This window comes from Odocoileus virginianus, chromosome 3 (genome assembly GCF_023699985.2).
Source record: "Odocoileus virginianus isolate 20LAN1187 ecotype Illinois chromosome 3, Ovbor_1.2, whole genome shotgun sequence".
Classification (NCBI taxonomy): Eukaryota; Metazoa; Chordata; class Mammalia; order Artiodactyla; family Cervidae; genus Odocoileus; species Odocoileus virginianus.
In genome coordinates, this window is record NC_069676.1 from 18,764,637 (window position 1) to 18,781,377 (window position 16,741).

Below are 16,741 nucleotides of genomic sequence, written 5' to 3' on the forward strand. Positions count from 1 at the left end.
CCTCCCAGACATGACCCACAGCCCCTGTTCTAGGGTCTGGCTCCCCACACAGGCGTGCCTCTAAAATTGTGCACCTAATTGCACTGTTTTCCCCCTGCCTTTTTAATATAAAAAATGTCCCTGGACTTCACTGGTGGTCCAGTGGTTGGGAGTCTGACTGCCAATGCAGGGGGCACAAGTTTGATCCCTGGTCCAGGAAGATCCCACCTGCCAAGGGCCAGCTGGGCCCATGCACCGCTGCCGAGACTGAGCGTCACAGCTACTGACGCCCACATGCTCTAAAGCCCGTGCTCCGCAACAAGAGAAGCCACCTCAATGAGATGCCTGCATGCTGCAACTAGAGCGTAGCCCCCACTCACCACAACTAGAGAAAGCCCACATAGTGACAAAGACCCAGCGCAGCCAAAAAATTTTTTTAAAAGAAAGAAAAATGTCCCTGACTACAGCTAACCCTTAGGGAGAGTCTCTCTTGGTGTGTCTGGCTCCAGGACTTTGTAACCACATCAGAGGTGGAGTAACAGGCGCTTAGTCACCATTGGTCATTCTGATGCTGGGCTGTTTCACCTTTGGTCCCATGGGGTTGACCAGCGACCCAGGGCCCAGAGCAAAGAGCTGGAGCCCAGCACCCAAGCTCCAGGTCCATCCACAGCAGTGCCTCTGCCCAGGAAAGGCCATCTGCACTCTGCCCTCCTGGGCACCTGCCCTCAAGTGGCACCCGATACAGATGTCAGGTGTGGCCAGGTGCACTGGTCTGGCGGCCTGATCCTGAGGACGCCTGTCCTAGGAGAGAGATTGGCCTCGAGGACAGAGTGAGTTCCAGGACAGAGCCCCCGTGGTGAACGCCCTGCCCTGCAGCCACCCGTCCCTTTCGTCCAGACGTCACTCTGGTGCCCAGCTTCCCAGCCACGTCCCCCAAAGATGCCCCTGTCCTGGTCCCAGGACCTGTGGACACATCACCTCATTGGGCAGAGGAGACTTTGCAGGAGGGATTATTTAAGGCCCCTGAGATGGGGACGATCCTGGATTCTCCCAGGAGGCCCAATGTCATCACAGGGTCCTAATAAGAGGGAGGGGGAGGGTCAGAGGCAGAGACGGGAGATGCTGCGCTGCTGGCTCTGAGGGTGGAGGGAGGGGCTGTGAGCCAGGGATGAGGTGCCTCTAGAAGCTGGAAAAGCGGGGATCCAGTGCTCCCCTGGAGCCTCCAGAGGAACCAGCCCTGCCCATGCCTGGATTTAGCTCCGTGAGGCCCAAGTCAAACTCCTGACCTCCAGAACCACGAGATAATCACTGTGTGTGGTTTTAAGCCAGCAAATTTGTGGTGATTTGTGACAGCAGCCACGGGAAATGCAATGCCAAGGAGCATCCACAGAGCTGTGGCTACCCCAAGGAAGGGTTCCAGTGCAGGCTTGTGCATAGATGGTAGACCAGGGGCTTCTCAGAGGGTGATGACACTTCAAGGGGCTTTGCAGGATGTGTAGGAGGTTGTCCAGGCTCAGCTGGCAACACCGCCCTGCCCTCTCCCAGCCTCCTGCCCTTTGGATCCGAGCTGCAGCCTCCCAGGGCCAGGGTGACGGCACTTCCTGGGTGCTAAGAAGCCAAGAACAGGGCTGACATTAGCCACAGGCGCTCAGCATGCTGGCCCAGCCGGGTTACCCGCTTGCACACGCTCACATGACTGCAGTCATCCTCCGGGCGGACAGAGAAGGCCCTTTCTTCTGCTCCCGCGCCAGCCGCACTGTCAGCCCTCTGTCACCGCGGCGCATTGTCTGCCCGCCTCCGGGCTCCGGCCAAGGGCGGCAACTCGCCCTGCAGCTCTGTTTTTCCCTCGCCTGTGGGCACCTCATTCATTCCCTTTTTTTTCTAGCCCTTTCTAAAAATAGCTGCCAAGGGACCCGATTTAGCCCCTGCATGAAAGGACCAGCTGACAGGGAGTCACAAGACCCTGGTCTCCAGGGGGGTGCGGGCCTCCTGTGGGGAAGCATCTGCCTGGCAGAGACCCAGCTGGTCTTTCATGGCCCCTGTGGCCCACCAAAGGTCACCATGCTCAAGGTCACAGAGGCCGTCACATGGCTGGCCTGCCCCAGGCCAGGCCAGGGTGACCTCGATCCTGGAGAAGCTCAGGCCCAGATGCGAGGCGGGGAATGGGGAGCCCAGACCACCGTGGCTGGAGATGGGGATGGGGGAGAGGTGGGTGGAGGGGGTGGGGATGGGGAGAGGTGGGGGAAGGGGTTAGGTGGGGGGAGGGCGAGGATGCTGGGGAGTCAAAGAGGTTTGGTCCCCCTCGTACCAAAGTCCAAGTGCCGGTGTGGTGCCCTTGGCCCTCTGCATGTGACCCTCCTTGGGACTGGGAGCGAGGCTGTCCAGCTGCTGGGGACACTGCAAGGCACCCTCCCCTCTCTCTGACCTTATCACCCTAAGGTCCAGCATGTGCCATTTCTGTGGAGTCTAGAGCAGGTCTCTCCCCACCCCCAAGCACAGTGAAGGAGAGAGGGCCAGGCCATCCTCTATGAGGGCCCGTCCCCAGCACTGTGGGGTTTGGAGCAGCCTCCCTGGCCCCACTCCCTTGATGCCTGGAGCCCCCCAGTCGTGACAACAACAGCTGCCCCAGACATCATCCCTGTGGAAACACCTTACTTAGGGGCTTCCATGCTGTGGATTGTGGTGCAGGGGGCCCCTGCAAAGGCGAGCAGAGCCGAGGCCTCATGCACACAGTAGGTGTGTAAGAAACACAGGGTAATCAGCTTGCATGTGGGCACAGCTAGTGGCCAGCCAGCCCCCCAAGCCCTGCAGGAGGGCAGCTTGTTCTTAAAAGAAGCCCAGATACTGTTCTCTCAAACCTCATCTCGTTCTGTTTGGCTTTGGGATTTTTTTCCCTCTTTCCACACAGCAGCCCGCCTCCTCTTCTGAACATCGTGTTCTGGGGGGGGCGGTTACCCCCGGGATAGGGGAGCCTGCTTTCTCACCCAGGCCTTATTTGTCCTCCTGTCGAGTTTGGCTGGAGGTTTGTGTTTGGTGGGGGGTTGTTTTGTTTCCTTCCTGTTTCATGGCAGGCGGGGAGGGGGGTCAAAATTCAGAAGCTCGGTGAGCTGTAAAGCTACCAGTTCTGGAAGTGTTAAAGCAGAATGAAGGCTGTTTCTGTTCTCTCTGAGGCCGCGGACTGCTCCCGCCTGCCTCCCCTTCCCTCCCTGAAGTCCAGGCATGAGGCCTGGGACACAGGCTCCTGTTGCCTGCAGCTCCCCACCTTCCCGGGCTCTGACTCACCCAGCATGGCCTCGTCTGCCTGGATGAGGAGGTGAGGAGGGGGCTCTCAGAACCACCTGGAAGCAGCCGGCTTTGTCTGGGCTCGGAGTCACTGAGATCCACTTCCTGTGCCTGCAGAGATGAAATGCATGTGGCACTCGTGTCCCAGGGAACAGGCTGGCTGCTGATGGAGAAACTGCCAGCAACTCCTCTGGCTTTAATGCTTCGCCAGCATCTCAGGGCCATTACAAAAGAGAACGCGTGTCCTGTGCCTGCTCAGCAGGAGGAGTGGCTGCCAGCTGGAATTGTCCAGCATCTGGAACAGAGAGTGCTAGAAAGAGGCCAGGCCAATGGTCAGGAGATCCCACTTGGGCCTCGCCCGGCCAGTGTATCAGCTGTCCATGCCACGTAACGAGCCAACACCGACCTCGTGGCTTCCAGCTCGAGGCCCTGAAGGTCAGCAGTCGGGTCGTGGTGTGGCTGCCCCCTCTGCTCAGGGTCTCTCCCGGCTGCTGTCAGAATGCCTCACCTGGGGCTGATTCGAATTGTTCCAGAACTCGGTTCCATGCAGCTGTAGCAGGGGGTTCCCCTTCCCTTGGAGCTGCCCCTGTGTCTTGCCACACATCCGCCTCCAGCTTCAAAACCAGCGATGGAGGGTCTCCCTTATGCGGAGTCCCCTTCACACTCTCTCCCCTGATAAAAGCAGGCCCACCAAGGTTCTCTCCCTCCCACATCTGTGCCACACGACACCACCCCGCCTAGAGCTGAACCCCCGTCCTCTCCTCGGATCCTGCCCGCACCCCAGGAAAGGGGATTCTCCAGGTCACTGGGGGTCATCGAAGAGGTATGCACAGCCCCGAGGACCCCTGGCTAGGTTGTTGGTGAAGGTCGGGTGTGACAGATGCCTTCTCATCATCAGTCAGCCCCCCCAAGGAAGTAGGGCCCAGGGGGTCACTCCAGGCCACAGGTGAGATAAGGTACATTAGCTCTGACTCTGGATGGGCCCTGAAACCAACATGTGTGTGTGTGCCTGTGTGTGTGTGTGTGTGTGTTCAGTTGTGCCTGACTCTGCAACTCCGTGGACTACAGCCCACCAGTCTCCTCTGTCCATGGGATTTCCCAGGCAAGAATACTGGAGTGGGTTGCCATTTCCTCCTCCAGGGAATTTGTCCCATCCCAGGGATCAAACCTGAGTCTCTTGTGTCTCCTGCATTGGCAGGTGGATTCTTTACCACCATGCCACCTGGGAAGCCCTGCCACACACACAGAAAAAAAAACCCTCCTTATATTTCCTTTGATGCCCTTTATCTTTTTTTTTTTAAGGTGACAGTCCCCATACATTCTTTTAAACATTTATTTATTTATTTGGGTGTGTCAGGTCTTAACTGCAGCTTGTGAACTCTCTAGTTGCAGCACATGGGCTTAGTTGTGGCCCGTGGGTTTAGTTGCCCCACAGTATGTGGGATCTTAGTTCCCTGAACATGGATCAAAGGCCATGTCCCCTGCATTGGAAGGCAGATCCTTAAACACTGGACCACCAGGCAAGTCCCACCCTTATTGTCTTTAATAGTAAAATCCAGGGCAGAAACATTGTTGTGAGGGCCCTACTGGGGGATTCTAACCCAATTCTCAAATGAGGGGTGGTCCTCCCCTGGGGACATTGGGCCATGTCTGGAGATGACTGTGGTTGTCACAACTGGGGGGCTCCTGGCATCAAGGTGGGGGGCAGGAATACTGCTCCACCCCCCGACAGCTCCCAGGACAGCACCAATGTCAGCTGACTTGTCTGTCCTCCTCGGGACAGTAGGTGGCCTTTTGCGGGGGCACTCTGTCTGAGAGTCAGGGGGTCCCAGCCCACCTCTCAGGCCTGTCATCTTGTGCTTATGGAAGCTGCGGCCGAGGTTTTCCAGGGAGCAGCTCGTCTCACACTGAGGCCCCCGGGCTGCAGGTCCATGTTCAGTGCACAGAATTCAGAGTCGGGCCGACTCATTGGAAAAGACCCTGATGCTGGAAAAGATTGAGAGCTGGAGGAAAAGGGGGCAAGAGAGGATGAGATGGTTAGATGGCATCACTGACTCAATAGACATGAGTCTGAGCAAACTCTAGGAGACAGTGAAGCACAGGGAAGCCTGGTGTGCTGCAGTCCACGAGGTCGAAAAGAGCTGGACACGACTGAGCAACTGAACAACTGGGGCTGTGCCTGAGTGTCCACCCACTGCAGGCAGACCCTGCACCCAGGGAGCGGTCCCCAGCGGCCCCCCAGCCACCCCTCCTCTTGGACCGCCAGGACCAGGAGCCGCTGCTCTTCCGAGGCCTTGCTCCTCGCCTCTGCCCCGCCAGCGAAAAAAAATTTTTCACATTCTTTTCCTTTTACGCAGCTCAGCCGGCCAACTTTCAGAAGCGTCCCCTGGCGTCCCGTTCTTTCTCTTCTGGTAAGAGAGCAACCCCAGCGGCTGGGGTTTCGGTTTATCGTGAGCAGGCTGGGAGTGGAGCTCTTCCCAGCTATGAGAGCTATGCGCGGAATTCAGAGGGATCTCCTGCATTTTTGTGTCTCCCTGTCACTGCTTCCTCTGCATCCGGAAAACACCGCCGAGGGTGGAGATGGCATCACAGGCTGAGCCGGGGAGCACGTCTGCTCTCTTCAGCCTCTGCTTCTGCCCACCAGAAACATGCCCGGCGGGTCAGGGCTTCCCTCAGTGTCTGGGTGTGTGCCCAGTCCTCTTTCCCATCAGCCCGGCTGCTCAGGGTCCCCGCAGGGCCTGGGCCGCCCCAGCAGGCTGTCTCCTTGGTTTTATTCATGAGGTCGCCGAGGCTCAGCCCGCCAATCCCTGTTGAAGTCTCGGGTACCTATTTGCCACACGCCCCCCCACCCCCACCCCATGAACGATAGTCACACAGCAATCGTGCTGAGCATCTTGGCAAGACCCAGCGGGCAAACAGCATCTTAGAGCTCCTGCGTCTGCACCCATTACTCCACCTGACTCTCCGAGGCAGAAGGAAGCTGACTCGACCGCCAGGAAACGCCAAGCCTGCATCACCAGGACCCAGGGGACAGAGATGTGATCTTGAGACATCTGGTGGGGGTGCAAGGTGATGATGCAAAGGTCTCCCCGGCACACACGTGCGGCCCCATTGGAAACTGATGTGACAGTCTGCTCAAGGTCTTGGGAAAAGCATACCGGATTCTAGGAGCCCCAGGGTCACTTATAGATAGGAGGCACCATGCTGAGGCTCTCTGCTGTTCCATCTCACTTGGGGTTTTCTCTGGCCCTGATGGCCACACAGTTGTCATCAGCATCCCCAGCATTCTGCACTGTCCTTCCCCAAAAACAGAAGCCTCATGAGGGTCCTGACGCCTCCCCTCATGTGAGGATCCAATCCCTCAGATCCAGGATCACTGTATGTCTAAACCCTTTGCCAAATGCACTGGGCCATGGAGGATGCAGAGACCGTGTCCCGCGGCCCCCGAAGCTTGCCTCTGGGTTCAGGGGGCTTGGAGCTTTATGTTGGGACCTGCCCCCGTCAGGGAGCTCTGGTTTGGGAATTAGATGCAAACCCTGGCCCAACCTCCACCCGATATGTGGTCTCGGGAAGATTATTAACATACTCACATCTTCGAGGCTCTGTCTCTCTTCATCTGTAAAAAGTGGGCACAGTAACAGCTTCATGATGCCTGACATGAGGCCCACCCCTTGCACTCTCACCTGCCGGCAAACATTGCTCTGTACTCCAGTGCGCTTGTCCGCAACCCAAAAGACACAGCCTGTATTCCTGAGTCCAAGTCGAACAAACCATTGATTTTTACCATCTTCCACTTGCTTTCTAGTTAGGAAAATATATGGCTACCATTTCTTGGCCTTTGGCTGAGATCAAGTATAGTATGGGGCTTCCCTGGTGGCTCAGTGGTAAAGAATCCAGCTGCCAACCCAGGAGACACAAGAAACACAGGTTCAACCCCTGGGTTGGGAAGGTCCCATGGAGAAGGAAATGGCAACCCACTCCAGTATTCTTGCCTGGAACATCTCATGGACAGAGGAGCCTGGCGGGCTACAATCCATAGGGTCCCAAAGAGTTAGACATGACTAAGCAGCTGAGCACTTCAACAACAGCAAGGAAGGCTTTTCTTTTTCTTTGAAAGTGTGTGCTTAAAAATGTTATTCCATGCACACAAGGAAATATTACTCACAAAAAAGAAGCCCTGACACTCTACCACGTGGACAGACCCTGAGAACAGAATGCTCGGTGAAAGAAGCAGACACAGAAGGATGCACAGAGTGAGATTCCATTGATGGGAAATGTCTTGTTTCCTCCTGGGGCTGCTGAGGGCTGGACTGAGGAGAAGTCACCGGGCACAGCTGGCCTGGTCCCCATCACTCTGGCCTTGGGCCGGTTGCAGGAGACAGAGAAGTATACGTGTTTTTTCAGATGCTGATTTTTTTTGGACTGGGTGGAGGTAAATATCGAGTTGATGGCTCTTGTGATTCTCGTGTGGTCCAAGGGCTTTTAGGGTTTTCACTTCCTGTTTATTTTCCCATGAAGATTTTGGAATTATTTTATCAAGTTCTTCCCCTTCTTCAATACTTTGGTTTGGTTTTGTTTATCGCTCCCTCTTACACCTCTCGCCTTCCACCTGGGGTCATTTATCTCTAATATCTTTTTGTTTTATTTCTAATAAGGAAGGTCTGCGGGTGACAGTCTATTTGTCTGAAAATGTCTTTTGGCATTGTTGCCTGCGTGCTCAGTCTTGTCTGACTCTTTGGAACCCAGGGACTGTAGCCCACTCACTAGGCTTCTCTGTCCATGGGATTTTCCAGGCAAGAATACCAGAGTGGGTTGCCGTTTCCTACTCCAGGGGATCTTCTCGATCCAGGGATTGAACCTGCATCTCCTGTGTCTTCTGCATTGGCAGGCAGATTCTTTACCACTGAGCCTGTGAAGTCCGAAAATATCTTTGTTTTACCCTAATTCTTAAAGTTTGTTTTCACTAGGTCTAGAATTTTCACTGGATCCATAAAATTGTTAGTCCTTTTTCCTCTAGCACCTTATGTTTGTTCATTTGTTTTGTAATTAACTGATTTTATTTAATTTTTAAAATATTTATTTATTTGGTTGCCCTGGGTCTTAGTTGCTGCCTATGGGATCCTAGTTCCCTTAGCAGGTATTGAACCCGGGTCCCCTGCATTGACAGCATGGAGTCTTAGCCACCAGAACACCAGGGAAGTCCCTAACTGATTTTATTGAGGTATAATTCCTCTTCAGTAAAATGAACAGATCTTACATAGGTAGTTTGATGAATTTTGACAAATCTAAACACCTATGTACACTAATACCTCAGTCAAGATAGAGAATATTTCTAATGTCTGTCTTCTTTCACCTGACCAAGTATTTTGAGAGTCACACACTCAGCTTCATTTGCCAGTAGGTTCTTTCCATTGTGTGAGTATCCGTGGTATGAATTACCGCAGTCTGTTTACACATTCTCCTGTTGACAAGCATTTGGGTTACTTCCAACTTTTGCTTTTACGAATACAGACTATGAACATCTTGTACAAGTCCTTTTGTGGAAATATCTTTTTATTTATCTCGGGTAAATCTCTAGGAGTGGAATTGCTGGGTCATAGGTTAAGTATGTGTTTAACCTTATAAAATCTGTCTTTGCTGTGCTCAGTCATGTCTGACTCTTTGTGACCCCATGGACTATAGCCCACCAGACTCCTCTTTCCATGGGATTTCCCAGGCAAGAATACTGGAGTAGATTGGCATTTCCTCCTTCGGGGGATCTTCTCAACCCAGGGATTGAACCTGTATCTCCTGAGGTTCCAGCATTGGCAGGTGGATTAACCTTATGAGAATCTGCTAACTCACTTTCCAGAGCGGTTGCACGGTTCTGCCAGTAATGTGTGAAACTTTCTGTTTCTTCATTCTCCCTAGGACTTGGTGTTGTCGGTCTTTTAGATTTTTGCCACTCTAGCAGCTGCGAAGCAGACTCCATGATGGTTTTCAGTTATTCTTGCCCTGATGACTAATCGTTGAGCACTATTTCATGTGCCCATTGGCCATTTCTCTGTCCATTTCTAAAGTGTTTCTCCTGCCTGAGGTTCTAGAGCTTCTTGAATCTGTGGCTTAAGAGTTTTTTGTTTTTGTTTTTTGTCAGTTTGGGGAACTTATCAGTCAGTATCTCTTCAAAGATTGCTTCTGTTCCATTCTCTCTCTCTCCCACTTCTGGAGCTCTGACATGTGTCAGACCTTACTAGAGCTTCCAAGGAGCACTGGTGGTAAAGAACCCGCCTGCCAATGCAAGAGACATAAGAGACACAGGTTCAATCCCTGTCTCATGCCCATGGGGTCTCAAAGAGTCAGACACGACTGAAGTGATTTAGCACACATGCATACCTTACTGCATCCTGTGTCTCTTACCTTATTTCATGTGGTCCATGCTTCGATCTGGATATTTGCTATCGTCTGTTTCACTAATTTTCTCCTTAGTTGTCTTTAACGATACTGCTTCTTCTGTTGTGTTCATTTCATATATTGTCAGCTTCTATATACCCATTCAGTCTTTTTCTTTAGTTTCCAATTTGCTGCTCAAATACAGCCTCACTTATTTAGCACTGTTAGTATAGTTATTTTAAACTCTGTCAATTTTAGTGTATGGAAGCCCTGGGGCCTGTTGGTATAGCCTGTTATTTCTGCTGATTTTTATTTATATGGTCCTGTCTTCTTGTGTGCCTGGTCATTTCTTCTTTTCAAAAAAATATTTATTTATTTATTTGGTCTTAGTTGTGGCACATGGGATCTTCAGTCTTCACTGCAGCACATACACTCATTATAGTTGCGTCATGTGGGATCTAGTTCCCTGACCAGGGATCAAACCCAGGCCCTCTGCACTGGGAGTGTGTAGTCTTAACCACTGGGCTACCAGGGAAGTCCTGCCTGGTCTTTCCTGATTGTGTGCTAGATATTGTGCCTGATGACTCATTTGTAGAAATAACATGGAGCCTAAGGTGATGCTGTTTTCTCCCAGAAAGGACAGACTTTCATTTACTTCTGCTCGGCATTTAGGGTCACATCAATCTGGTGTTGGGGACTGAGGTTACTCATAACTCAGCTGCAGTTGCCGTGAGGGCCTGTCTGCTGCCTGTGGACTCTTTCCTTAGAAGGCAGCACTCTTATCCCAGCTCATATCAAGGAGGTGGGGGTTCCCCAATCTGTCTCCCCTCAGGAAGCCTTGGATCCCAATCTCTGTGCTCCTAGCCTTGTAAGACCCCCTCAGCCTCTTGGCAAACCCTCCACCCCAGAAAAAGGCAGCCCCAAAACCAGACTCCTGGGCTTCCATCCCCCTCCCCAGATTCGGGATGGAAATCCTTCACTTTCTCAATGGTCCTTCAGTGCCTTTGAGCATCTCTACCCTATGCAGCTCTGCCCACTGCCCTCATCAGAAGGGTGTCCACACGAGTTGGCCACCATTGTGCAAGTGGAATCTGCAGAGAGAAAGGTTTATCCAAGGTCCAGATGGCTAAGGAGGAGGCCAGGGACATAGATCATTGTGATCTTAGAGTCACAGAATGACCAATGGGGATCCAGTCTCAGCTTTTATTATTTTTTTAAGGTTTATTTATTTCTTTGGCTTGGTGGGTCTTTGTTACAGTAAGTGGGGTCTACTCTTTGTTGCGATGCACAGGCTTCTCACTGAAATGGCTTCTCTTGTTGCGGAGCATGGGCTCTAGGGTGCAGGGGCTTCAGTAGCTGTGGTGCATGGGCTCAGTTGCCCCGAAGCATGTGGGATCTCCCCAGATGAGGAATGGAACTAGTGTCCCTTGCATTACAAGGCGATTCTTAACTAGGGAAGCCCTTGGCTTTTACTTTTTATTTTATTTATTTCTGGCTCCACTGGGTCTTTGTTGCTGCACGTAGGCTTTCTCTAGTTGTGGCAAGCAGGGGCTACTCTGCAGTAGCAGAGCACAGGCTCTAGGGAGTACAGACTTCAGTAGTTGTGGCTCATGGGCTTAGTTGCCGCATGGCATGTGAGATCTTAGTTCCCCGACTTGGGATAAAACCTACATCCCCTGCGTTGAAAGGTGGAGTGTTAACCACTGGACCGCCTGGGAAGTCCTATTCTCAGCTCTTAGAACATCCGCCCTCTTCTCCAGTTGAGGAAGCCCAGCCCCAGGCCAGGGCAGAGCCAGGCTGTGAGTCCAGGGTCTCCCATTTCCAGACTTTATCTTTAGGAACAGGGAGACAGCCTCATCCCCTGGACTGAGACCAGAGGCTCTGTGGACTTAGCAGGAGAGTTTCACAACCGAGGATCACCTACCAGTAAAAGGCCAGTAACCATGTCCAAAGATGGCAGGAAAGTGGCTGGACGTGACCGGTGTCGCGAGCTCCGAGCCCAGCTGGAAGTCTCACCTCAGTCTCACCTCTGCCTCTGAGCTCAAGGGGAGGGCCCTGCAGGCATTCAGGCTGGCGGAGGAAATAGGCCATCTACATCTCTCCATCTCTGACTCTGCTACTGATTCCATCTACTCCTAGTTTTAACTCGATTCACTTCAAACTCTGCCCCTCTCTCCCCCCCATCCTTTGTGAGACCCTGCCCTGCCTGGCCCCTGGGCAGGTGAGGGGAGGGGCCACCAAGCTGCCAGCAAACTGCGCAAGGAGCAAGATTTCTCAACAGCTTCCAGCAAACCTGCCGGTCCACGTTGGTTGGGCACAGGAGGTCTAGGTCACCTTGTCTCTCATCCTGTCTCCCTGGCAGCTGTGTTTGTAGGGCCGGCCTGCCATGGCTGTCGACCTCAAGGGTCCCTGACCCCCAGCATAGGAACTTGGGGACCTGGAGGTTGGCCAGGCCCTGTGCTTGAGAGGGGGTGTCGCTCAGCACTGAGCAGAGCTAACTGTAGCTTAGAGCCGCACAGCTTGGGAATCTGGGGCAGAATTCAGGTCTGCTCTTTCTGTAAGACCTCTGCCTCCCACCCTGCCCCCACCCCACCGGGGAGGCTGCACTCACTCCCGCCTCAGATGTGTTGTTGGTTGAGTTCAAGGGAGCCTCTGACCCTGTGTGACCTCTCCCAGCCAGGTTGTTGGATACTAAGAAATTTTGTTTCATATTTTGCTGTTGTTGCCAGGCCGAACCACTTGTGGGATCTTAGTTCCCTGACTAAGGATTGAACCCACCCACTCCACAGTGAAAGTGTGGAGTCCCAAGTACTAGAATGCCAGGGAATTCCCAGATGCTAAGAAATTTAAAACCTGTTTGGAAACAAACTTCTCTTCTGCTCAGTACCACTTCACTTCAAGCTGAACCATCTCAGTTCCCAAAAAACTGTTTGTATTTTCCTGAAAGAATCTCTTTTAGCTGCAGAGAGTCTTCTGATAAGAGAGTTCCACTAAAGCTTTAAATCCTGCTCCCAGGGGACATTGGGTGGTGTCTGGGGACATCTGTGGTTCATCACAACTCAGAAGGATGGGGGGCTCCTGGCATCAAGGGTGTAGGGGCCAGGGAGGCTGCTCTACACCCCACAGCTCCCAGGACAGATCCCCACAGAGAGTGATCCGGCCTTAGTGTGAGCAGGGCCTGAGGTGACCCTGTTCAAACTAGGTGTCCCCCCATCCAGCCACCCTGTAGCCCACTGTAGAGAATCATTGTCCTCCCCCGGTTATGGCTGATCCTCATGTGCATTGGGGCCTGGCACCCAGGTTGGGGTCTGTAGTGCTCAGGGTTGACCCTCTGTCTGTCATTAGCCCAGCTCACAAAGCAAAGCATCCTGGGCACTCCGGCCCGCACAGCCTTTGCCTCTCCGCCACACGCCCTCAACGCTTCTGTGGGAGCCCGCCTGACCCCAGTGACTTCCCAGCCCTTTACTGGGAGGCCAGCCAGGGCCCAGTGGCGTCTGTTAAGCTTCTATTTTTAGGCAAACCTCACCCCCAAGTCATGCCCCTGGCCTCGCCAGGCCTGAACTGGCCTCTCCCCAGGCGGGAACCTGACCACGGCTTGCAGCTCCAACCGCCTCCTCACTCCCTCCTGGAGGGCCCGCTCCCACCTTCTCCCCCCGAAGCTTCCTGAGGCCCTGCCTGGCGTCAAGGGACTTCCAAGACTCCGCTGGGCCCAGGCAGGCCTGGCCAGGTCAGGTGCCTGGGGCGTCACGTGTGGTGAGGAATGTTCCTGGGCTGACTCAGCGCCTGTGCCTGCCGGAGGGAGTTGACCTAACCCCAGGGACACGCGGTGAGGCTGGGCTGGGCCTGCCTCTGCCAGGACCAGGCTTCAGTCTGCTGTCTATGTAGCAGTGCCATGGCCGTGTCTGGTCTCAGCCACTCATGGCCACACATGGATACACGCTGACGCACATGCATGCACACACAAACTCATAGACACATAGGCATGCATGCACAGACACAGACACACTCATGCACACATGTGTGCACACATACCTGCACACAGCACACAAAACCCAAGGAAGCCCCTTGGGGCCATCCCCAGGTGTCCGGGGTTATATCCTAGCCCGGAGGGCATCTCAAGGGTGTCATGCCCAGGAGAGGAAGCCAGCAGTGCTGAGGGGCTTAGTGCCCACGAGGGAGGCCATGGTTGGGGTGGCCCCACAGGGTGTTCGGGGCTCCCAGGGTCCTGGTGGACATTCCAAGTGTGGGTGCTGAGCAGGACTCCCCAGCCTTCCAAGGAAAACACGCCATGGGGCCACCCCGTTTGTTCTCTGTCAGCGTCTATATTTAGCACTGAGTAATTTCGGTATTTTTAAGTTGAACCAAGGGTGGTTTTCCCTGAGCTGGATGTTTTGTGGCCGCTTTGAAGCACTGTGCTGAATCAGAGCACTCCGGGAGCCCACACGTGGGCCCCGCACGCCCGGAGCAGACACATTCAGGCCTTTTCTGGCCCAGAGAGGGGCCGGGATGTCTGGCAGAGAGGCAGGCAGGCAGGCAGCAGCACAGAAGGGATTTTTTTTTTTTAATGGAAACTTGGATTGAGATAACTGTAGATTCACACACAGTTATATCAGATCACTGACAGAAAGGCCCTGTATCACCTGTTGACACAGATTCCTGCGGTTTGACTTGTGTGCATGTACTAAGATCTTTGCCAGTTCATCCCCCCACCCTGGCAGACCCGTGACCCCCCCCACACACACACACACACACACAGTCAGGATACTTGGCTCTTGAGTGAAGACCCCTGGTGTGCACCTGTCTACCCAGACCCCTCCCCAGGCCGCCGACCCCCTGGAAACCAGGAATCCCTCCTTATCTCTACTGCCTTGACATCTCAGAGATGTTCTGTATGCAGAAACACACAGCATGTGATTCTGGGGACTGCCCTTTTCACTTTGAGCGATTTCTTGGAGGGCCATCCAGGACGTACACTTCCACAGTGCATTCCTTTTTTTGTTGTTGTTTTCAACATTTATTTGGCTGTGCCAGGTCTTAGTTGTGACAGGCTGAGTCTTCAGTCTTCACTGCAGCACAGGGGATCTTTAGTTGAGGCATGTGGGCTCTAGTTCCCCGACCAGGGATCGAACCCAGGCCCCCTGCATTGGGAGTACAGTCTTAGCCCCTGGCCCACCAGGGAAGTCCCCAGTCTATTCCTTTTTATTGCCCAGTGGGAAATTTTTTGAAAACCTGGAATCTGCCTTTCCTTTTCGGCAACTGCCCCCGTCTACTGACTGGAAAACAGACAGAGGCGCAGTGTATCATGACAGAAGCACGTACTGCCGCTGAATGACCTGGCTCAATGCCAGCCTGGCCAGGCGGCTCCCTGGGACCCATGAATTTGGGCTTCTGAACCTGGGCTTTGCATACTCCGTATTGAACTAATACCATGCAGACCCACTGGGAGCTTCCTCAACCCAGACAATGCGCTCACTGGGGTTAGGTCATTCTCTGCTATGATCTCAATGCCAGAAGCCCCTCCCCTTGTCATGACAACCACAGACGTCCTCAGACATTGCCCAGTGTTCCTGGGGACAGGATCTCCCTTGGTGAGAGCCCCGGGTTAGGGATCCAGTGGACCCCACAGGACACTGGGTTCCTTGACCATGTGACCCCTGAGGTCCTCAGATGCTGCTCACACCTAAATACACACCTCGGGGATTCCCAGGCAGAGTCCAGTGGCTAGGACTCCACACTTTCACTGCCATGGGCCCAGATTCAAGCCTTGGCCCAGGAACTAATATCCTGCGAGGGTACAGAGGAGCCAAATAAATAAATACATGTCTGAGTGGGAGAGAGGGGAGGTGACTCACAGACGCTGGAGTCACCCTGGTTCACACCATCTGACCATCGAGGGTTTATCCTACTGTCTAGTGTGAGTTGGGATCAGATTCCATTTCACAGCCTTGGAGCTGTCAACATTTGGGGCTGGGTCATCCACTGTGGGGGGCCGCCCTGGGCACTGTCAGGGCTGAGCAACATCCCAGGTTCTGACCACCACAGATGTCTCCAGACATCACCCAGTATCCCCAGGGGGCAGGATGATCTCAGTTGAGAACCTCTATCCTAGGGCTCACTAAACGTGGATTGGATGAAATAGGTAGGATTTTTAACCACCTTAAGGAAAAGAAAAAAACTTTGCATGACTATATATGTTTGCTTAGTTGCTCAGTCATGTCTGACTCTTTGCAACCCCATAGACTGTAGCCCAGCAGGCTCCTCTGTCCATGGGGATTCTCCAGGCAAGAATACTGGAGTGGGTTGCTGTGCCCTCCTCCAGGGGATGTTCCCAGCCCAAGGATCGAGCCCAGGCTCCCACATTGCTGGTGGATTCTTTACCATCTGAGCCACCAGGGAAGCCCTCCATACCATATGGTCCCGTCTAAAGAGCACTCTCATAACTAATGGAACATGGATGTCAGGTGAAAATGGGTTTTTTGAAAAATATTTGTTTATTTGGCTACTCCAGGTTTTAGCTGCGGCACAGGGGATCTTTGATCTTTCTGTGGCATGCAGGATCTTTTTTATTTAGTTGCAGCATGAGGACTCTCAGTTGTGGCATGTAGGATCTAGTTCCCTGACCAGGGACCTAACCCAGGCCCCCTGCATTGGGAGCTAGGAGTCCTAACCACTGGACCACCAGGGAAGTCCCAAGACATTTTATATTTAATTATATTTCAATTCACTGGACAAATGACCAAAGAAGGCAGGAAACTGGCCCAGGCCCTCCAGAGGAAGAGTAGGGTACCCAGGACCCATGGGTATAGGCTGCTCACATAATCTGCCTGCATCCAGGGCCAGGGGTCGAGCCCTGGGCAACTCTGCCTCCTTGGGCCATGTCTGGGTACATTACTGATTGTCACACTGGAGGTACTCTTGGCATCCAGAGGGCTGGTCTACACCCAACAAGGCCTAGGACAGCCCCCTAGAGAGAATGACCGGCCTCAGTGCCAGCCATATTGGGGGAGGAGCAGGTGCAGGAATCAGAGAAAGCCCCCCAATTCTGAGTCAGCCAGGAGTGGGGCTGTGAGCTCTCCTGGGGCCCTTGGGTGGTCACGTCCTGGGAGCACTC

At 53.5% G+C, this 16,741-nt stretch overlaps 1 protein-coding gene across 2 annotated transcripts in view; it reads left to right on the top strand.

Moving 5' to 3' along the window:
• The window catches only part of GNG7 (G protein subunit gamma 7), a 137,196-nt gene that overhangs the window by 113,132 nt on the left and 7,323 nt on the right, over window positions 1–16,741 (top strand). The window contains exon 4 of one of the 2 annotated variants that reach the window (XM_020895395.2): window positions 5,619–5,672. The exons of the other annotated variant lie outside the window; for it this stretch is intronic. The gene's annotated coding sequence lies outside the window, so the exon portion shown is untranslated. The remainder of the gene's footprint in view (window positions 1–5,618; window positions 5,673–16,741) is intronic. 2 annotated transcript variants of the gene reach the window in all.